General features: G+C 33.7%; 1 protein-coding gene across 2 annotated transcripts in view; it reads left to right on the forward strand.

The window, feature by feature from the left end:
* Positions 1-25503, forward strand: part of LOC123672044 (glutamate receptor ionotropic, NMDA 2B) — a 353672-nt gene that overhangs the window by 70277 nt on the left and 257892 nt on the right. The gene's annotated exons all lie outside the window — the stretch shown is intronic.

Here is a 25503-nt window from a genome sequence, read left to right on the forward strand (position 1 = left end):
AGATCCCACATTAACCAAGGTCTATAATGAAATATCCTTTGATATTTGAATTATGATGAAGGGAACCCACCCACACAGGTTTGATCATAAATAATTTCTCTAACCACCCTATTCAACACAAAGTTGCAGCATTTCATAGCTATGTGATAGGTTATTCAGAGTTCCATTAAATAATGAATGTTACAACAGGGAGCTGAATATTTTAAAACAAAAAGCAGTGATGAACGTTTGCACAAATCAAATAATGGACAAATTAATCAACAAAAAACACTCTGTATATTTAAATGATGACAGATGACAATTCTCTAAAAAATAATAAACCATTTGGATTTCTAACCTTGTACATTAATAAATTTTCCTAAAAGTTCATTTTCAAACCCTTTGTGAACCTATCATTCAAAACTAATAACAATAGTATGAACAATATATTAATAAATAACAAGGATTTGATTGAATCGGGTGGTCGTAGTGGGGTTTATCGACTTTCATGCAATTCGTTCGATGCATTTTATATAGAACTATTTCAAAAACTTCAAAATCCGTTTAAAAGAAAATTTGAGGTGCACTAACCCAAATTCTACAGGGTTTTCTCATTTTGCTAAGCATCTCGTAGATTCGATTCATATATTCGACGAGGACACCAATTTTGGTATGTTACACTGAAGGGGGGCCTTCTGATGGATATCTTGGAGATTATGGATATCTTAGGGTCTTATAGAAACGGAGGAAATATATTAAGCAAATTGGCTATGACTTCAAACCTGTCTATTCCTCATTACTTTGAATGAACCTGTTACTAGCTGGTCAACGGTTGGAATTTTTGTTCTATTTTCATTTTGTTTGGTTGCAGGTTCCTTCCGTTTTTCTTGTTCTGCAGAAACATATTCCTGTCGTGATTAACCTGAATCGTTATTTTTTTAATTGAATTTAGATAATCTAAATTATTTCATTTATCTGGTTACTTAAAAATTTTCATGTATTTCGATGTTTGATAATATGAGACAATTCATTGATTTGACCTGCTAAGCTCGTATGCACGTATTGTCTACCTTAATTCAATATCATCTTTTGTACTTGATTGTTTGGATTCCTTGCAGCTTTGATTTGGAAACGAGAACATTTTAAAGGTCTGGAAACTAGTCGTTATTAAAATAAAGATTGTGGAACAATAGGGAATTTTCTCTCCGAATTCAAAACGTCAAAATAACGTTGTGAAATGGCTGTTTATTATCAGTAAAAGTTCACGGGAAATAACGTTTATTTGTTCGAAGTATTATATCAATATTGAATGTTGTTTTAAAAAATATAGATACAGTTTTATTTCGACATTAACAGAACTGTGATCAAACACTCAAATATATAAACAATTGTTTATGTACGAATTATTCTGGTTGTATTTCTGGTACATTCTGAATATTTGAAATGCAATGTTTAGCAAGATGTACTCGATCCAGGCTGATTTTTTGAGGGGTTGAATTATTTCATTCTGAGATCATCAGTTTGGAACTCAGATATTTCTGCCAAATACACGTTCAATTTTATAGCGGAGGACTTTGCCTAATAAACTTAAAGCTTAGAGCACGCAGTGTTTCTAAGCGGTTACCCATTCAAGTCCTCGCCGCTCTCGGCGCAGCTTGTCTTCAGTATTCTAACGTGAACTGACAGTTTAAAGCGTGTTATGGGCGACTCTGCTGGACTAGCAAAGAGTCATTCAATAAGTTGATATGTAAATGTTTCGACATCACATACAAATATAGAGGAATATCATTATTGTACTTCCAGATTACTCAAAATAGCTCTTCTTCCTTATAACAATCAAGACAGACATTCAAATTTTGTACTTGGTTCACGTAAGCGGGTCACTGTATTTTGAGATTAATTCTTTGAGCAAAATTGGAAGGTGACCCTTCAATATGATAGTATTTTTCACGGGCTATTCGGAAAACTATCCAATACCGGCATGGGAAGTTATAAGGGAAACCCGTTTTTCCAAAAAAATTTTTTTCAGACAATTTCTAACCAATTCTTTCTATTTGAACTTCCGGTTTTCTCATGGATGAAAAATTTGTTGAAAGCTTCTGAGACAATAGGGAAATACCTTTCCGTGATAATGTCTGATAATGAAGAATAATAACGCATATAACAACGTGAACGACATGATAAGATCGTAGTTTCATCATCGATTAAAACGGATATTCCATCATCACTATCAACCATCTGAGTCTAAAGAAGGTTGAAACGTCTATTAAAAGATATATTTAACATGAACGATGATATGATGTTGAACAAAATCGAGTATGTTACCGGAATAAACTACAGAGAATATGAATGATATAGTTATATCAAATAAATAATAATACACTGCTGATTTCCACAAAATTTGTGTATTATTATTTATTTAAAATGAATTTCCATCAAGTGAAGACCGAATCAATCAAATAGTTATATCAACTTTGTATAAAAACGTGATGATATAGTTATTAGAAAACGTAAAATCAACTTGTTCTATAGATAGTTGATTACTGAATGGTTTTAATGCAATGTTGAAATAACGTCCAATACCAGCATATTAATAATTTATACAAAATTATGTAAGATAATTATTGAAAAACTAGTTTCAAGACTACCGTTGAAAAAATACATTGGAAATAACATTATAAACACGTATCAAATACGTTAGATTTTGAATCCAAAATGACAACGTTGAAAATTCAACCGGTAACGTGAATTTCAACGATACAACGTTGAATGAACGTTGAATCAACGTACATGTACTCGTTGGGTTAATATTAGTATAATCTGTCCGCAGAACGACTACTCACAAAAAAAAACACAAAGCAAGCAAAGAGTGATTAACTGATTTGTATGGTTTGAAAACACAAATTGTTTGAATTTTAACTCCACCATTCAGCAAATTTTAATTGCGTTTATTCATTGATCCCTAATAAATCATTTTAATACTTAAGACAGTCCATTTTGTTTTTAACTATACTCAAATGCGTTCAAGTTTTTTAGTATGGAAAGTTTCATTTCATTCATTCGCTTGTGCGACCGCAAAAATCTACTTCACCTCCTCTATTAGGGTGGGTGCGCCTAAAAGGTCTGGTTCCAAATAATAATAATAATTTTAGGTTGTTGTGCAATTATTTTGCAGAAGTTGATTCAGAAATACTTTCAGAACGTGGATTGACAGTTATGTTACCAAAGATTTGATGTTTTATCTCGATATAATTTGGTTTTCTCGGAACATATCTAATTACCAAACAGGATACACTATGTGATATAATAAATAATGAGGGTCGTACCTTGTTAGGGGTTATTATATTCAAATTCTGATGTCATGAATTAAACTATCCAATAGAGCTCGTTTAATGGTTATATTAAAAATATATTTCTTTGTTTCATCATTATATTTGTGTAACTCAGGAGGGTCTCAAGAGAATCTCCTGGATGTGCCGATGGATGATGTGAAAAAAAACCGAACGTCTAAGCAACTTTAACATACAATATACTAAGACTGACTAAAAACGACTGAACTCTTATTGGAATTGATAAAAATCAACACAAAACTGCATTTCATTGCCTTTATAAATGGAAAATATTTAAGACATATCTTCCTTAGACTTCAGAAGGGCCACGACACTGATTAGTATGCATTTCCGTTTCAGCCATTGCTTCCTGAAGATATGTTTTTTTCTGGAATACACCTCCTTAAATCTTGCAGTTCGATCATTAACCTTATTCAGAGATCTATAGTTCTTAATAAGTAGTGGAAGGGTGGGCAAGACGGGGACCTTAACGTTTGAAGCATCATAAAATTGTCATTTTCGAATATTTTAAATATATCTTCACAACTACTATCACATTATATATCTTCCATAATAATAAACTCAAAAAACTTCATATTTGTAGAAAAATAAAATATTACAAATTCTGTCAAAAATGTTCAGAACCCCAGCTTGATCTTGATCAGGGTAAGATGGGGTATCCTATGGGGCAAGATAGGGTGTGAGAGATATATTTTATTATTGAATGCAAAACTCGCATACAATTACTGCATCGTCGTTCTCGTCATTTATTCCAGCACATCTACAGTGTACAATTTCCCACAGAGAGAACAAGCGGCTCATCCTTGTTAAAATCATCCAAGTATTTTCCATAACAGTAAAAACAAGGCACATTATTTTCTTCGTCTTCACTTCCAGATGTAGAATTGGAATTTTTTTTGGTTTTTATCCTTAGTCTTTTCAATATTCTTATTTGGTTTCTGTTCTCTCATCTCCTTTCTCAGGTTTTTCATCAACTTCCGTCAGTTTATTTTTTTTTGTTATAATTATATAGAAGTTATAATTGCCGTTTTTCCTCGTTTCCTTGTCAAGCGTGAAGTTTTGGCAGTTGTGGGATAGGGCATCACTTTCTGGGAACTAACAACAGAAAAAATTGTTTGTGAAGTACCTAGTTGGTCTTTGGTTTGTTTCTATGTTACTCATCCAAGTAGCTTCGATCTCAAAAGATTTCATAATAGGTGTCGTTACATTTTCAGGGACAACTGAAGGCTCAGTTGGTGTGAGTGGTATATTTTGAATTATTTCCATTTTATTTCAATATGCGGTATAGGTACCCCATCTTGCCCTCATTTGTGTTTTTGAATAAAATATAGTGACTCGATAACCCAAGTTAAAATATAGAAACAAATTTTTTTTCACCTGTTAGTGTTATAACTGATGAACAATAATTACGTGCAGTCTGTTCTATACAACTCATATTGGGGTACAAAACACATACGATGTAAAACACGAAAATAAAAACAAACTTGAAGGAAACCGAGTTTTAGGCGTAAGGACGAAAATGCGCAGACTCACAGGATCGTCTCAGCACTGAATAATGGACAACATGTTGAAATACCATTAGGAAATAGGTGTGATTAGTCGCTCGTGGGGCCAATGAGAGCCGATACCTCGTCTTGCCCCCCCTTTCCCCTACTGTAGACAAGATTTCAGATTTTTTTAAGGTACTGTTCATTGGTGACTTGTTTCTGTGCTATATTTTCTTTTCGAATGAAAACAGTTTATTGATCATGATGTTTAACAAATTGATACTAAATTGATTCATGAGGATATCCTAAAACCCGGTCATTATTAGAAGTAATCACCTTATATCCATTATGTTCCGAAATGTACAACAATTCAGTACTTTTGTCATTTTCCAACATGATGCAAGATCATCAAATTTGATGCACTGAACTCTCGTTCATACTACGTTTCGTCAAGCTAAAATTCTTTGAATTCATTGAGAAAATATCTTCGAATTTCTCATAAATTCGGATAATTCAGTTTTGTAGATGCGGACAAGAACATCTCTATACTGTCAATTTATTTTCCCGAAATATACATTATTCATCGCTGTCGAAGTAGACGAACTTCAAATTGAAACGAGTACATTCATAACTCACCCCTGTCGTATTCTATTCCGGTCATATTCTAATACCACTCGGGGCATCCATCGGACACATTGACCCACAAAAAGTAATACAAAAGAAGGCCTTGCCTCTCGCTTCGACTGCTTGTTCTGCAAACAGCGCATCCCTAATAAATCAAACGGGCCGACGCTTGTTTCTATGCTGGCTTTTCGGTTTCAATAATGAAGAAATATCGCTCAACAGTGGTATGAAATATGTATATGGGTTGTTTATGACGAATTAATATCATTAGATAGTTACGATCGGAGACAATGGCGTCGTGACGTAATAATATGGCCGTTACGACGCATCGGCGAGTAAGTTACGACCATTTAAAGGGGGATTATCAGGATCGTCAGTTGATCCATGTTGTAATGTTGAGGTGATAACTTGTTGCGGTTTGAGGTGTATCAATTCATATTGTTGATACTCTCTTGTAATCTAGACGAGAGGAATTTAATCAAGCATATTAATGAAACGAATTATTTTGTATGAAAGCAATAACTACCTTGAATATGTATTATAAGGCGAAAATAGGATCGACCACCATTAACAACACTTTACTACCTTCCTAGAAATAATTGTTACTTGTTCAAAATTTGGTATGAAATTTTCCATCATTTATAGGTTATTATTATTAAAGGTTATTTATTGCTTATATTTCGAACTGCGTGCATTAGCGCTACCGGTGTCAACTGTCGATCATAGATATTCGAGTGAGAAAAATTGACTGGCCAGAGACTCTGTGATTATGGTAATTTTGGTTAGAAGCTGATGGTGATCATTTACGATTTCTCGAATTTTCGACTCAGAGTCATCCATTGTGTGTATTGACAATCCAAGCCCTTTTTCATTTTGGAGAACCTGGTATTTTTCGTATTTTCTCGAAGAAAGCTTATTTGAATATTCTACTGCTCTAATTGCATGTAGTGATCCTTGGAATTTCCGTCAATCAGGTATGTTTCGTAGTATACACTTTCTGCAATTCTTCTCATCATCTGATATTTCCTATTTAATAGTTATTGCCGTATACTGGGTTGCATTTGGTGAAATTTGGTTGGAATTCTCTGAAAAATTTCACTCAGTGGAAAAGAAGTCTCATTGACTGCCCCCGAACAACTGGGTATATTTTGAAAAGTTCCTAGTTCTTTCTTGTGTTTAATATTGATCAATTTTTATTCTACTTGATAAAGATTAAACCCTTCAACTTAACTGTCGAAACCTCATTTGCACTGTACAGGGTGTTAGTAGAACGTCGTTGTGTCATAACGTCTTGGTGGAGCACCACATTTTCTACATAGAACTGTGAGATTATTGCTGAGTTATCTATCTCTGGAGGTCGATTTCAAGGGACAGCCAACTTGGAATCAAGGAGATTGGGGAAGTATAGAAGGAGTAGTTCCTGAGAGGAAAGCTATCGAGTTGAGGACCATTGAGGATTTTAACGCAAGTTTTGGATCGTTGAAATATCTGTATTTATGAAAGTTACCTATTCCTAATTATTTCCTATGGGTATACTATTTGTTAAGAACTTTATTACCACGCAGGTTCAAACTGCGAAGACTTTCAGTTTCATAAAGATAACAATATCTCATTACCTTTGTTGATATACCACTTATTAGTAAGGCAATAACTTACTTATCAGTAAGTAATAAGGTTTTCATGCAAGTGTGATTTCATTAGTAGGATTAAAATCCTCATTGTCTGACGACATATGGCCTATATATATCACCTCATTTGTGAGGTACTGATTGAACCAATTTTTTTTTTAGAACTAATTTCGCATAAATTGTTACCATACTACGCGCTTGCGCCTGAGCTCAAGCGACGCGACGTTGTTTATATTTGATTTCCTCAATTTCACTTCCTCTTTCTCACTGTTTTGTATCAGTGACCCCCTCATTATCGTTTAATTGTGACCAATTTGCTCTTACTTCTTGTCAACGCCAATTGGCAGCTGTATTTTGTGCTACCTGTATAAACCTTTTTATCATTACACTCTTTTGGTAAATTTTAGAGTTGTTTGTTCTGACTGGAGGGTATTTCCGGTAAGAAATTTACCTAGCGCCCTTTTGCATTACCTTTCATATCTTACCATCTCGAAGACTCTCCCCGTCTCCACTGAGGCAAGTCACGGAAATCCAAGTAGGTAAAAACCTTAGTTTTGAGGTTACAAAATTTTGAGGTTACATAATTGAAAGTGCCATTTACTTGAATCTTTCAATACCCATTTTCATTCACAGTCCAGTCATCTCAGACAAAATTAAGTACTAATCTCAGAATTTGAGATACCCAGCTTATAAAGTCGTATAAACTTTTGACATCCTTAAAGTTGTCTCAAAACCTTATATGGTAGGGTATCCGCGACTATTAAATTCTAAGGTCAAAGGTCACATAATCGATTTTGTCTTGAATATTTTTGCAAATAACTCATTTTCTATGGGTTATTGTTCATTTGTTATCATTATCAATATTGTAGAAGATTAAATGCTCTAATAATTTTGTCTTAAAAATATTGAAGTTGAATCATTTTCGATATAGAGGACGGATAAGCGCGGCTAAAGCATTCTTTAAGGACTCTACAACTCATAGTCCCTGTCAAAAACACGCCATATAAAGTTTTGAAATTATTGAGAGATCCATACAATGTGAAGGTAAGAAATTCCTGGAAACTATACATACAAAAATTTTGGACTAGAGTTTGCAGTGATCAATCGGAGAACGAATATCGAACTTTTCGCGGCGGACTTAACTAGTGAGCAGATTATAATTAGGAAAGGAATTTTCCAGGGATATCCATTGAATCCTAACACGCCTCGTAACAGGCAACAAGAACCACTGCAAATTATGGTCAAATTAGTGGAAAATTTCTAGATGGATGTGTGGATGGTATTCAAACTGGACAAATGCCGTACTCTTAACGCAGTGCGAGGACAAATTCAAGATGAACCGATCGCTCTTTTGAATGGACAAGAGATGAAATACCTTGAAATGAAACAAAACCGACGAATCAATAGGGAAAAGGTGCCCAAGATGATCCCCTTAATCAAGAATTGTTTTCAAAAGTGAAAACGTATACTCTTCTTAGAAGTATCCATCTTTCTATTGCCCCACTCAAAATTTTCAGTAACAAACGATTTTTTGGAATATTTACTTTATCAAAGAATGAAGGAAGACTCAACTGAATTCATTAGGAGAATCAAAAAATTTTGAAAACAACGTCAAGAACATGACTACAGTCATTAATACATATGCATGTTCAATTCTAAAATATTCTTTCGGTATAATTCCATAGAGATATAGGATGTCTGCAACAGAAATTGAGAACTTCGATGACGGAAGCACATTAGCACCATCCGAAAAGCAGAATACTCCTCTCAATAGAGAGGACGACACTGCCAAGGAATGAATAAGACAGGAGTGATGGAATTTGCTCATAGAGAAATAGAATGCCTGCGAACATATTTCGAAGACAAAGTAAGTACGTCCGAGTTCTACCAAACGTGGAGCAGACGAATCAACACTTTTACAACTTCACAATGAGCAAGGTTTATACAACCACCAGACAATCCAATAAAAACTGCAAAGATGGAGAGAGAAACCCCTACAAGGCTACTGAAAAAGGTTTCAATGTCAAAGGAAATAGAAATACTATTGCACTCAATCATTTGCTATACATGGATGACCTAAAACTTATAACAGGCAACAAAAACCACTTGCAAATTATGGTCGAACTGGTGGAAAATTTTTCGAAAGACGTGGGGATGAAATTCGGATTGGACAAGTGTCGTACGATTAGCGTAGTGCGTGGAAAAATCCAAGATGAACCGATAGCTCTCTCCAATGGGCAGGAGATAGAAGCAATGAAATCGGACGATCTTTATAAATACCTAGGAATGAAACAAAACCGACGAATAAACCATCAAAGAATGAAGGAAGACTTAACAACTGAGTTCATTAGGAGAATCAACAAAATTTTGAAAACAAACCTCAACAGCAAGAACATGACGAGAGCCATCAACACATATGCATGTTCAATTCTTACATACTCTATCGGTATCATTCCATGGAGCAAAACAGATATGGAAAACCTGCAACGCAAAATGAGAACCTTGATGACGAAAGCACACAAGCACCATCCGAAAAGTAGCATTGAGAGGACGACACTGCCGAGAAATAGAGGAGGCAGAGGTCTGCTAGACATCATGGAACTTGCCCATGGTCGAATTGAATGCCTACGAACATACTTCAAAGACAAATCAGGCACGTCAGAGATCTACAAAGTACTGTGTGAAGCAGACGAATCAACACCTTTACAACTGCACAAGGTGCAATTGTCATACAACCACCAGACAATCCAAGAAAAACTGCAAAGATGGAGAGAAAAGCCCCTACATGGACGACATTTCAACGAGGTGAACCAGGATCATGTCGACATTGAATCGTCGAACTTTTGGCTCATATCAGGTACAATGTATCCAGAAACTAAAAGTTTACTTCTAGCTATCCAAGTTCAAGTGATCTCAACGAGAAATTACTGCAAGGATTGAATTATTACTGAAGATCGATGCCAATATGGGCGTCCAAAGAATGAAACAATGTTTTAGTTTATTTTTGATAATGCTCAGTAGCTCATCCTTAACTAACGGAAATAGAAATATAGTGCTGTTATTTAATTTAATATTATCCTTGTATTCCTTCTTCGGTATTTGATTTTGTATACTGATAGGATTTCTGATAAAGAATTGATTACATTTCTTCACCATTTCTTGTGCGCTCTCACCCCATCCTTGACTTTAAAATTATTGATTTTTTTGCAACTTTGATAAGATAATTCTTTTATAATATTCCAAACTACTTTTACTTGATTATTATTAGCATTATGAATTATATTTTGATGAAAAGTATGTTTTGTATTTTCTACTAACCTTGAATGCTGATTTTTACTTTCACGATAGTGATCTTTTAAATGCGGAAATGCCTTCGTCAAATGTGAAGGTTATTGAGGTTGTCACGAGATCTATCCCCGCCATCAATCCACATCTTATATTGCTCTTTATTGAATTTTTTTAGCGGAAAACTTGTTGGAATGATATGAAAACATACGATAGAAACAATCGAAACCATCATTCACATCATGACACATATAAATGTCACTCCAGTTCTCTCCACTCAATTGCCTTAAAAACCCTAAAGATTAACCCCACTAAAATCTCTCTTCAAAAGATACCCCAAATGAGGACTCCTGAAGTCCTGAAGACCTATGTGGGGAAGACCCCTGTGATCAGAAAAATGCACATCTACTACACTTGTTGAACACCGTATCACAAATTTTTGTTTGTACCAAATAGTAAGTAATGAATTACTGTCCAAAGAAAACAAATATATAGAAATATTGAAATTGTAGCTTCTTCACATATTAGGGGTGATATTTTGCCATTATAGAACGAATAAAAAAATATTTTTTTTTCGCAAACAGTTACTAATAATATATATTCAAACTGAATTTTGCACATATGCAAGCAAAATTCAGACATATTCAAATCTTTTTTCTTTGAATTTTTAAAAATTTTTTTATCAATATTCTGCTTGAGTTTCTATGGTTCTCATGACGCGATCAAAACGAAGCTTGGAATTGTTATTGTATATATGTATAGGTAAATGGAAACTCTCAAATTGTTCGGACCTGCTGTCACTGAAATTTCGAGGATTTTTTTTTATATAATACAATTTCAACGAATTTTTCTGGTTTTGGGGACTAGATCAACTGCGGCAATCGAAATCCAAACATACCCTGAAAATTTCAAGATATTGGGTTGTTCCGGTCTGCCAGTAGTCCAGACAGAATTGATTTTAACCTCCAATTCTTATTAGTTAGTTGAATCCTATAGTTCGCCAATTACAAAATTCGAAAAAACAGAAATTCTGAGAAAAGGAGAATGGACGCACAAAAAAAGATTATAATCTTGAGTGCACTGAAGGATATGGAAATAAATAGAAACGAAATTTATTTAGAGTTCCAGCTAAATATAATGTTTTCAAATTGAATCCATATTATGGACCCTTCTGAGTTTAAAGGCTTCTCTAGTTCCTGGAAAGTTTGACAAATTGTGGACCCTAACAGAAATGTAAATACATTTCTGAATAGGTACGCTATAAGTGAGTTATTCATATAATTCAAACACATTTTTCGCTTTGATAAGATTTCACCTTCTCATAGCGTGAATGTTGAGGACTCAAGCTCATGACTTTTATATTTATTGAAGTCCGATAGAAAGTCGGATCTGAGTTTGTTTCGTTAATTCTTCCAAACAACGTCATGAAGTTTGTTTTCCCCACTTTGCACTTTTGAGGTAGTTATGATTGTACTTTTACATCGTATTATTTTTCTAGTCGCTCATTTTTATGATGAATATAAATATAAAATTTGTAATTTAATTTACATTCGCTGAAATTGATGCAGAAAAGACAATCACTAATTATTATTCATATTGATCTATAAAGTGATTCTGTGCTTGCCCGTCAGGTGGCGTCGAGGGCTGCACAGATCTCTCTTATTCGGCACTGCCTGGAATATAAACCCAAACGTCCTACGAAAGGGTCACCACACTTCGCTACTGGATGGAAACTTTATTCGGCAGAGATCAATGAGTGCTAAGAGGATTCCATCAGCTATCTCTTAATGAAACACTGCTATCCAAAGAAAGGGGGCACCTTCGAAAATGGCTCGAGAACCCTCGCCAAAGGTCCATTATTTACTAATACCTCACAAAACAAGAAATATATAACGAAGGTTGAAAGGAGAAATCAAAACTAGCCCTTGTAGACAAAAGTTGACTGGAAAACTACAGCCTCGATCGAAATGAAAATTGTCATTGAGATATAAAATAACAATTTTAGGCCATGTGTAGAATTTCATGTCAATAGAGCAATGTGATTGAAAGAAACTTCGAAGAGAATTGACATGTCTGCCACCTACTCTGATACATACGCAAGAACTAGGAATGAACTCTGATCGCATGACACTGATCGGAAATCTTTGATGCAGCTTGCTGGACACGGCTACGTAACTCTTCAAGATTTCTGATTGGCACGAAGTAGACCTTGTCTTTTAGACAAGCCTAGTTGAAAAATCCAACAAATTCAGGTTTGGGGAACTTGAAGGCCATAAATTGGAACCCAGACGGCGATCCATTTAACTGGATAGGTGGCGTTCAAGTGCATAGAGCGATGGACACCAACATTTCGGAGCCAATGAGACTCTATCATTTCTTCGGGAACCTCTTCCAACAACGTTGGCAAGATATTCGGCAATAAGTACAAAAATTAGCTCGCTTTATTGTAGGCTACAGACAATCGATTTATATGAGGTTTTCACTATTATCAATTTCAAAGATCACGTCATTGCGGAAATTCCTTATTTATTAATTCTGTAATGAGGAGAAAATTAATGAATTTTTTATAAAAGAATAACTAGGTACCATGCTTGATATAACTTTCCGAACAAACATTTATTTTTTATTGAATCAACATATGAAAATATTAAAAACGTTTTTCCAAAAGCTGAAAAAGCATTTTTTTCTGAAATCAAAAATGAAGACGTAAAAGCGTTTTTGGAATTCTTGCATGTGATGGAAAAAGATGGTAAATCAGAAGAACGTTTGGCATTGTTTCACTCATTCTGAAAATAAGTGGTATCTCAAAAACGCTGAGGAAGAAGTATTTAAACTTTAGCAGATCACGAAATATAAACCCTTCTTGAGTAGTTCGTTAGTTCGGTAGGGCTGATTATCGTTCCATTCAAAACTCCAGTCCACTAAGTTATTGAAATAAGACAAGTGTAATACGCTACATATCGGATAGAAGAACCCAAGAAACCTTTACGCATCAGATGGAAAAATATTGACAACTTTCGAACACCATGATGATGAATCTCAGACGATCTCACTTAGTCGATGCATGTCATTATTATTATTATACAAAAAAATTACATAGAAAGCGAAGAGGGTAAAGGTAAATTACATGATCTCGAAGGCCTTCCATAACTAATCTAAAAATCATATTTTAGACTTATCTTGGAATTTGCGGGACCGGTGTGGTGTCCTAATCTCAAGGGTGATATGGATGATAAGCTGCGAAGATCCGCTACCTATCTTCCATATAGCCTCAATCGCCCCAGTTATGATGAAAGTCTCAAAATGCTCGGCCTGACCACTTTTAAAGACCGATGCAGGATGAGAGACCTGATTGTGGTTTACAGATCTGGTAAATTTGGCATGGATTTGTCTTCCTTGTTTCCATTTAATACCAACAATCTAAGAGGCCATTGCTACAAGTTGCAGAAGGAAAAGTTCAAGACTACCTCTCGTTAGATCTTCGGTCTAATAGAGTGCTCGACACCTTGAACGTTCTGACTTTAGAGGTCGTTGGTTCTTCTTCTGTGAACGTTTATAAAAATATGAACGACTACATTCGAAGAATAGATTTGTGTGTTCTGGTTTCGAACATTCTTTGTATGTACTATCAACTGATTATTCAATATATTTTGTATATTTAAAGCTTCCTACAGACTTAGCCTCAGCTCTTATTCATAGTTAATACTAATAATGATAATATTCCTCACATTTTATTATGAAATTTCAATTTATTCGATCAAACACGAATTGATATTGAAAAAAAAAATCATAATCGTTATTCCTACAGTTTTCTGCATATCTATATTGATATTTCAATGAGAAATTTCACTATGAAGAAGCTGATGGCTTTCATGGAGTCGTGGGCGCAGTGTTACACAGAAACGAACATGCCGCAGTAGAAATCATTATTTTGAAAAAAAAGAAGATATTTCTACAATGGAATATCTCGGAAAGTGGTACTTTCCCGTCAAGCAGTTGAGTGCGAGAAAGACATTTTTCGGCAACCGTCCGGGAAATGCTCACTTCCTGGACGCTTTTACTCTGAGTAAGTAGCATTTCTCGGCCTAGTCCGGAAGGTACGTACTTCCCGGACTAAGCCGTAAAAGAATCACTTCGACGTTATTTGCTGACAATGGTGGAAACATCACAAATTTGACGGTGGCTGGAAGTCTACAAATGTGGCTGAAGGATATATAGAAAATTCAATTGAAAACAAATTTAAAATTGCCAAGACCATTCAAAAATCATCAGAAGAAAACAATCGATGTGAAACGGATACTTTGCCGTTTTGTTCTGGCTTCAACAAGATGAATTTAAATATACCAGGTATTTCAAACGAATTGAATCCTTTCTATATTAGTAATTGCTCGAATTTTATTATAATTATTAATATAAGTAAGAATTAGAATGTTTCTGCTAATATGTGGTATTTTCTGTTTTATTAAATTTAAATAAAAATTGAAATGTATATAAAAGAAATGTGTCATCTTATTGATTTGTTTTTCTACACGGTTGCCGAGAAAATATTATTACGCAACACGCCCGAAAATGTTTTTTTTGGACTCACAGACTTCCAGGACTCGCTTGCGCTCGTCCTGGTTTTGTCTATTCGTCCAAAAAAACCCTATTTTCCGGACTTGTTACGTAAATTAGTATTTCCGCAAGAGTTAGGAACAACATTGTTTCTACAAGCGCTTGAAATGAATTGAAACTCAAGAGATTTGATTAATTATTCACATGTGTATGTGAATGATTAATCGAATCGACATGCAGAATTACGTCTGTCGTTCATGTGTATGAAAGACAGACGTAATTCTGCATGCGTTACCATAGTTATCTCATCCTTGTGCTTCGGTGCTTGACAGAATTTAATTTATTCTTTAATATTTGCGTGACTCTTTGTGACAGAAATGCTTGTGGAAAAAGAGGTGAAAGCGCAAATTTGTAGAAAAAGATTTTTGTTGTAAGTTTTGCTCTTCTAAACAGTGTTTCAGTATTATCCATTCATTCTGGGACACCCTGATTAGAAAACTGTTTCTTATATTTTATTTTATAGGGTTCATGTTTGAGTTATAGGTAGACATTATAAGATGATTTGTTGATCAAAATATTAATAGCATCTGTAGGCATGTGATCTCCGATTCGTGTAGATTAATCAAAGCTTCAAAAGACAGAGAAGGGATCTTGATGACATGCACAACTACCTTATCTTCTGAATTCGAACGCTGATAGCTATCAGATAAATTAAATAGCGCAAAGTCCTCTGACCGAACCCCGATTGGATTCGAATTAGATTTACATGATCGCCTATTCTGCCAGCTCTCGCCTGTTCCGTTTAGTTACTACATCCAGGAGCCGATCTCACATCCGTAATACGGCGAAGGATATAATCGATTTCAATTTGAGAGATACGTAGCTAGAAACGTTGGAGTTCGGAAGTTGTGTAAGATGATTGTGCATCGGATTGGGAAGGGAAATATGCTGAAAAGCGTTAATTGAATTTTCCGACAGGGTTCGTACCGACGATAAGTCCCAGAAGAGCAGATACCGTTGATTTCGTCTGTCATTTTTCTATATATTCTCCCCTAGGAGAAAGGAGTTGTCATATTTCTGTTTTTATATCTTGAGACAAAAATAAAGTACAAACTACCTGAAGTGACAATAGTTCGCCAATGTTTGGATAGAAAATATTTTAATTTTGATCACATCCAGTAAAACACAATGTACAGGGTGGGCAAATTTCGATGTTTTAGCACTACAACTTTTAAACCAGAGAAGATTGACAAAATATGATACCCCCTCCTCGGTCTCTTTTTCTGAGAAACTAGCAATGGTAGTAGGTATTCATTTTTAGTCACCTTCTTTTGTTTTCGAGTTATAAGCGAAAATTGGAAAAATGGCGATATCGATATCTCCGCTGATACTGATGATAGAGCTCTAAAATTAAAACATCATACAGGCACTTTTTTACGTAGAATCCAGTGGCGTACTCAACTATCCAAAAGGGTTTTTAAATACGAAGATATGAACTAAAGTTATGTTTTTTCAAATGGGAACACTTTATTTTTGTGCCATTTTTTGAAAGCTCAATTTTTCCTGATTTCAAAAATATATAACATCGTATGGATTGTATATATATATAAAAATTGGGAGTACTAAATATTAGTTTTCATTATATCGATTTGAAGTTAACTACCCATTCTTTTTTAGAATGGGTAGTTAACTTCAAATCGATATAATGAAAACTAATATTTAGTACTCCTTTCTGCTTTTTTTTTTTTGTTTTAGGATCCAATTGGAAATTATAGAGTCGTCAACCGAAAAGAGAGGATATAGAAAATTTTGTTTTGGTTGAAGAGGAAGTCCTTCAATATAAATTATGTCAGCTTATTCTGTAAACGTTTACACAAACCAGTCACTACACCTATACGGGGAGACAGAGTTTTTGCTGAGGTTTTTATCTGTTCTCTTGTATCATACGTTGAAATGTATGATGCCCCGTTACATTTCCTCTGCTAATACTGAGATTCATCGACACATATGCTTGATTGTTTGAAATTAATATTTTGTATTGCTCTTTCTCAAAAGAATATATATATATATATATATATATATATATATATATATATATATATATATATATATATATATATATATATATATATATACAGTAAGAGAATTATTTGCCGAATAAAGTAAGTAGGGGTGAATTTGGGTATCTAGGCAATTTGAATTGATCAACAATCTATCGTCTGTTCATCTATATTTCGAACCAAGGTGCGGTTCTTCTTCAGGATGCTAAAATTACAAAGTTACAAAATCAAGATTTGGAAAGCTGAAAAAACAACTCATGCTCACATCCGACAAGACAGTATTATCAATGCTAATAAGTATATATCCGAACTCCATTTGCTATACTTATTAGCATTGATAATACTGTCTTGTCGGATGTGAGCATGAGTTGTTTTTTCAGCTTTCCAAATCTTGATTTTGTAACTTTGTAATTTTAGCATCCTGAAGAAGAACCGCACCTTGGTTCGAAATATAGATGAACAGACGATAGATTGTTGATCAATTCAAATTGCCTAGATACCCAAATTCACCCCTACATATATATATATATATATATATATATATATATATCAACAATTTTAATTCCCAATATACAACAATAGTTATAAGTTAGATAAGGGGTGTGGGAAAATTGATAAGTGTTATAATGTCACTCTTCTTTATTTCATTTAGTCGACGTTTCGATCCCGATGGGGACCTTCTTCAGGACTCTACAATAGCAATAAAAACAGTCAAAATAAGGCAATCACAAAACATGTAAAAATAGTACATACCGAAATACAGAGTTGTAAAGATCTTATTTGAACACAAATCAATAGCTCTCAAGAAAGCAACTAACAAGAACATCAACAACTTCAGCGAAAAAAGATCTGATACTTCGTTAGTAAAGGAGTAGAAATCAATTATAATAATAAGGTAAACAGAATAATCAACAAAATGAGAGGTTGTCAAAAATGTTGTCAACCAGACTTGCCACAGAATACACGCACATGACAGATGAAACATAGAGTAGCATTAAATCACATTGGTCGCAGTAATTCACTCTCACCGAACTCAGAAACAAATGCGATTTTTTGAAAGATTCCATGAACCGAAACCAATCCCCTCTCACAGAAATGGCCTAGAACACAGAATTCATTTTCACGTTATCCCTACGACTGCTGAACTTGTTGAAATTCTTTCTGTATGTGATCCATCCAATTCTCTCCCACCGAACTGGTCATAATGAATCAAATAAGAATAGATGGAGCTGATATTATTTACATCCCTTCTGTAGTTCATCGAACAGGTTTGGCGTTTAATATGATACATCTCTAAGAAACATCTCTTTCTTCCACTAACTTCAATTTCTAGGATTTTGGTGGAATCATAATTCATTGGATGATCTTTGTCCCGGGTATGGTCTGCTAGGGCACAAATCTTACTTGAATTTTTGATGTAAGGGATGTAAATAATATCAGCTCCATCTATTCTTATTTGATTCATTATGACCAGTTCGGTGGGAGAGAATTGGATGGATCACATACAGAAAGAATTTCAACAAGTTCATATATATATATATATATATATATATATATATATATATATATATATATATATATATATATATATATATATATATATATATATATATATATATATATATAAAAAGAGGGTTATCCTTGATGCCTTGGCGTCAGGATAACTCTACGAAACCCACTAATAAGTGTGAATTAAAAAAAAAAAAAAAAAAAAATATATATATATATATATGTATTTTTTTTTTTTATCTATTATATATATATATATATATATATTTTTTTTTTTTATCTATTATATATATATATATATATAATTAGAAAATGGTCAAAAATCTTTATTCATCTAAGAGTCTCAATATTTCTATGGTTTCAACTGTTGATGAACACAGAAAAATTGAGTTTCCTATAACAAGAGAAGTGTCCTTATGTCAATCTGATCATTTCCATGATTTTCACTGATTTATAGAAAATTTGAATCTTGGTATATTTTATAACTTTTTCATCTAAAAATGAATTTGGAAATAACGAAAAGATCCACAGGATCGAATGCTTCAATCGGAAGAGTTGTAATGGGATAGATGCATCAGAAGATTATTTTCATGGGTCTCCTGAATGAATACGCACATGTACCAATCCATTTCAAATATCATATGGAACAATGCATATATGATGGAACAATTTAATTACGAAGGGAACAAACAAGAAATAATATTTGACCTAATAATAACAACAATTGCATAATTCACAGTCGACACATCTTCTCGATATTCCGCACCGAATTCAATAGATGTATATGTGAAACTGTGTTCAAGCAACCTAGGAAGTTTTCTCCGAGTTCATTTATATTATCGTAACTATTTTTTGAAAATATGTATATCTAGATTCGAATTTTCTAGAAATAAGTAAAAATCATAGAAATAATCAGATTGACACAAGGACATTTCTCTTGTTATAGAAAGCTCAATTTTTCTGTTCTCGTCAACAGTTGAAACCATAGAAATAATGAGACTCTCAGGTAAAAAACAAGGTTTTTGACCATTTTCTATTATTTACATTAACACAAACCATACGATGTTCTATCTTTTTGAAATCAGGATCTTTCAAAAAATGGCACAGAAATATAGTATTTCCATTTGAACAAACATAATTTTAGTTCATACCTTCGTAATTAAAAACCCTTTTGAAAAGTCTAGTACGCCAATGGATTCAACGAAAAAGAGTGCCTGTATGATGTTTTATTTTCAGAGCTCTATCATCAGTATACGCGGAGATATAAATGTTTTTCGATTTCGCCATTTCCCCAATTTTCGCTTATAACTTGAAAACAAAAGAAGTTGGCCAAAAAATGAATACTACTCTTGTTAGTTTCTCAGAAAAAGAGACCGAGAAGGGGGTATCAGATCTCCTCTGGTTTAAAAGTTGTAGTGCTAAAACATCGAAATTTGCCCACCCTGTACATCAATTAAAAAAAATCCTTTATTATACTACTAACACACAACTATAAACTAACTACGTAAAACAATCTATCAACAATACTACCACAATTCTCATGTAGTATCAAACATCGAATATAATTTAAACCATTCTAAATGTGCAGGGCCGTCGCTAGCCAAACTGCCGCCCTAGGCAGAGACCCATTTGTCGCCCTAACAGAAGCTTACTCGCAGAATGCTAAAAATTATTATTGGATAATTGGCGTCCTACCGCCCCTGCAAAAATACAAATCGAAACTCTTTCAGGTTTGGGATTGTGTACTAAGCGAAAGGGGGGGGGGGGTGTTGGGAGTTTGTGGTGGATGTTGGTTTGGTGAATTTGTTTTCAAAGATTCAGCGTGGAAGGGTACAAAACTATACACATTTTCATGAAAAGTATTTTAGGAAGAAAAAAATGAATCTTTGTTATTCAAATTTTAATTCAATTGATGATTTAGGATAAGTGAAATGCAATAAACAATAAACGTGCTCAACTGAATTCTAATGAGTAAATGATAAAATATATGAATTGATTTCAGGTTTCAGATCCTTCTGCTAAGTTTTGACTACATATAACGCTCGAACATTTCATTTTTTTTTCTTTGATATGATTGAATTAAACAACTGGATGATGCGAATGAACGAATATTTTAAATTCGAATAGATTGTACAGATATTCACGATGCAAAGCTGTTTAAGATTTTTTTGTTGTTAAAGTTATCGAGTAAAACAGTCGAATGATGCCGATGAACCATTATTCAATTCGAATGCGCACACGCCCAATACTAGATTATTTGATATAAAAAAATGAATAATATTATAAAATAATGGAATGGGGTATGAAATAATGAAACTTCTTATATTTTTAAAGAAGGATCAGTTGAAAGTATTGAAATGGAATTGTTTTTTTATATTTTGCATTCTGAGGAATCAACATTCTGATTACTGATAAGAGAATTGAAAAGAAAACAATCCTGAACCCCAAGTGGCAATAAAATTCGGCAACGTAAAGCGAACGCCGCCAAGCCTGATGAGTGCATGTGTTTTTTTTAGCGTCAATAACTCGTAAACACCACTATGAGGGTATCACGCAACATCTGGATATTTATGAGTATAATGTATAATGCGGCACCTTTGATGGTTTTTGATGGTAATTAAATTTGTTGGTATTCCTTCCTGTTGTTGCTGACTGAATTAAATCTCATTCGGTCTTTTGAATTTCTGGACATGTAATTTTTGCAGACTTCTTGGTGAGCAAATGCAAGGAATTTCTCAAACGAATTGGAGACACAACTTTATTTCTAGGTGAAAGAGGGTTGCAATTGCGAGATAGCCTATTGATTGGATAGAAAAATAATGAAAACTTTCTTGAAATTTTGAGAATAGGGTCGTTGTGATCCTCAACCTAGTCCACGAACACTCAGGAGTAAAGGTTTCGCAAGTAAAATTACACTGTTAACCTATCCTTTGAGATACAAAATGAATTAATTTGATTATGTGCTGGTTCATAATTATACAATGGAGAACGAGAAGAACGAGAAAAAGCAAAATTCAGTCATGGTGGATGTCACTACAGATTCGAGTCACGTAATGCAAACCACATTCGTGATACTTTACGTTTTCTTGAATTCCGAGGAAAATATTTTCTACATTGAAGAACAATTTTTAGCCTTCGTTGACTGCTCTGACAGAACCGTTGATTCTTCAGCTGCATTAATTTGTAACACGCTTGAAGAATATGAAATTCTATTCATGGAATGCCGTGAACAAGTCTTCGATAATGGAAAAATCATAAGTGGAGTGAAGGTGAAGTCGGATTCTTCGATTGAATCCCAATGCCATTTTTTTCCGTGTGTACAACACATTTTGAATGTGGTGGGAGCGGATGGTGAGAGTCCATAACAATTTTTAGTGTGTTTCAAAATTATTATAAGAATTTTAGCGGAAGTCTTCGAAGAATATCTCGAAGGTTTAAGTACCAAATTTTTTCAAAACCTAGTTAGACTCAAGATGGTCTGCTAGAATCAAGGCTGTTAAATTATTTGTTAAAACCTTCTTGGACAAAAGAATGGTTTGGATCAGATCAAAAAAAAGCAATACAATGGAATTCTGGGGTATATAACCAAATTTGAATGTGCCTTGATATCTATCTATCTGGTATAGAATACTGGAAGCTATCGATAATAACAAATCATCCTTCAAATGAGAAACCTTTGATATCGAAGTCAAAAATTCAGGAATCCTTTTGAGAGAATGACAACTTTTTCGGAACAAATGAAATTCTGCTTGAATGCAAAATATGGTAACATTTTCACCTGGTCGCAAAACGTAGGAGAATATTATATGTTCCTCAGAGAACCAAAATATCGAAGAAGATGATTTTAGAATTACCACATTCTTCGTGATCTTAGATTTGGTAATCATCACAGCAAAATTTTCGTTTATTGGGGAGATAAATACTCTTTTCCTTCGTGTGGCAATTTCCAGTTATGAAAATATCGAGTTTACAGCAAAAGTCAATCGAAAAATACTTCCCAAATATATCGCAAGAATTATTTGTTGAAATAATTCATTTGAAGAATAATGCAAATTGTTATTATAATTTGCATAGAGGATTCGCTATTGTGAATCCTCAATTTGCTGCTCAAGAACTTAAATGCCACTGAGTTGAACGTTGTCCCTTCAGTTGACCCTCGCTCCCCCTAAAATTTTTTTGACTTCCCCTAGAATTTAACATACTAAGGCTACCTTCGGTGGCGCAGTGGTTTGGGAGACGGCTGTGATGCCGAAGGTACCGGGTTCGAATCCCGGCTAGGTCATGGATGTGTTGTACATGTTATGGTATGATGAGGTTACATGTAAGAGTAGCTTCAAGCTAAATGTCGCCTTGTTGTATCTAATTGAAGAATAAAGTCGTTTAAAAAAAAAAAGAATAATGTCTAAAAGTTCCCTCCCAAAAGTCAGGCCTGGATCCGCGCCTGCTGATACGCGTTGAAACACTGTCTAATGAATTTGAATTTCTATGAGAAAAATCATGGGATACAGACATAACCCACCAAATATCGGGAAAAAAATGCGAAGGCGATGAATTTGCAAGCTTTATTGAGATAGCTGACTCAAAATGGCGGAGGTGCTAGGGTCCGTATTTTCATATACCCTGGCTCGCAATTCCTGTTAATGTTGCATGAAATAGAAATACGAAGTGTGGTTGCATAGCCAACAGGCTTTCTTGATGAAGTATTCAATGTATGTACCTACTTTATAAGCGTACATTTTATGTGAAAATTTATGTTTTAGTAAATGTAGCATCGAAAATATAAATTTTTCTGTCAGCTCTTATGCTACTTATTATTGAGAAGAAATGAATATTGGTCATTTTCATAGATTAAATCTTGAAAATTTTATGGAAATCAATTGAAGCATTAAGGAGTTAGATATATGAATCAGCACGCAGGTAGCTGCAGGTGAATTATGTATGAAAATGCAGAATTGAATATATAAAGCACATGAATGACGAGTTTTCATTACACTTGATATGATATGACACATAATTCCAAAATGACTGCAAATAAAGGGGAATCTTCAAGTTGAATTTGAATGTGAGCCGATAATGTTGAATTGTGTCAAAATATTTCAGGCATTCAATTCAAATTGAAAGTATTTAAAAAGAATAAATATTTTGCGATATTCACTTTCACATTGGACAATACACATCAAAGATACATACCACTCAGGTTAAAGAATGAACAATCGATTGATTGATAAGCAATATAGTTTTTCAACCAAGGATACAAATAACATTAAGAGGAATATTATAGCTGAGCATAATTCTTTGAAACAGATATGATTGAGAAAATTATCTGTTATATTATTTCAATTAATTTTAAAACCATTAAATATGTAAATTTTGAGCCACGAAAAATAATGCACTGATAAAAAATTTTCCTCAATGATATTTGTATCCTAGGTTGAGAAACTTAATTGATGGTCAATAAGCGGCCATTTCATTGACAAAGTACATATATTAATTCATGGCATATGATTATGGAATAGCATGAAATGGAATATTATGAAACGATCAAGTGAAATTTGACAAGTTTTTATTAATACTCCCAATCAAATTTTAATTTAATTGGTAGTAAAACTTAGTAATAATAAAAACTTAGTGATAATAAAAACTTGTTTTAATCATGACCAACTACCAAATAGTAACGGCTGAAACAGTTCAATATTTGAAAGTTAACAACTCACAACTTTTAAAAATATTTCTATGGACCATTTATTGTTGAAATTTGCAGTATCCTTTGCTAATAACACATACCTTCCCCCATATTTACCCATATAAGGTATAGTTCTATTTTTGAAAATTCAGTTTTTCAAAATGTGACATCTGAGGAAGGTAAGTGTAACGAAAAATTGTTATTTAAATGATAAAAAACGAAAGAATAGAATAACTGTTATTTAAGTTTGGTTGAATGAATTTCCATCAAGCGACATTTTTCGCAACAAGCATGAAATTAAGAATGAAACGAACGGTTCAAATGATCACCAAATTTAATCACAAATTTTATGTTGAACCTTGTTTTTTCATTTCTGAAACATCATTTCAAACCGCTAACTGAAATAAAATATTTATTCTGCTACTGATTTTGATCCATTAAATATAATATAATATCATTCTTCAATGCAACCGAAATTCATTTTTAGTAATCGTTGCAAGAGTGAGAAATGCGATAATTACGTCAGGAAACGAAAAGGAACAGCCTGAAACACTCTTATGAAGTGCCATGAAGAGACTGAAGTAGGTGTTAAGAGCTCAGTGGAAATTAAACACGCAAAACGTTCATGATAAATATACCTCTCTTTTGTGTAGCAACTTGAAAAGAACCCGACGCCTTCGCCATTTTGGTTCAGGAACCAAATGGCAGGTTAGAAGTGTTAAAACTATTAAGGACACTAAGAGATATCAAAAACCGTAAAAAATGCAGAGTGAAATTAAAATCGAGATTTTTTTCTGTCTGTTTTGTTCCTGCATTCGTTTTCTAACGAATGCAAAAAAATATACTTCAATTCCGAAAAGGAGGGCGCTAACTTCACGAGTTCAACGAGTAACTACTCGTTAGTAACTATTTGTAACATTTAACTGGAATTTTTGGTGAGAAATTTTAAAAAATTGAAAAAAATCGTGAATTTAGCACCCCAGTGGAATGCGATGTTTTTTACCTTGAGGTAGAAACGAAAACTTTGTTGTTACAAATAGTTACTAACGAAAAAAAAAAAAAATTCTTCATTTTCGAAATAGTGGGTGCTATCTTCACAGTTTGGGATTGATATTTCTCTATTATTGTTGAGATTACACACGATATTTTTTGTGTTACAAGTTACAAATAGTAAGTAACGAAATACTATTAGAAGCAAAAAAAATATGAAATTTTTGAAAAAGTGGTTGTTAACTTCGCATTTTAGAAGAAGACAGAAACAAAAAATGTTGTACAAACAGTTACGAATGATGGACTTTCAAACTGAATTTTTTCTCGAGAAAAATCAAAAAAGACGAGAAACAT

The sequence above is a fragment of the Harmonia axyridis genome, chromosome 2 (genome assembly GCF_914767665.1).
Source record: "Harmonia axyridis chromosome 2, icHarAxyr1.1, whole genome shotgun sequence".
Classification (NCBI taxonomy): domain Eukaryota; kingdom Metazoa; phylum Arthropoda; class Insecta; order Coleoptera; family Coccinellidae; genus Harmonia; species Harmonia axyridis.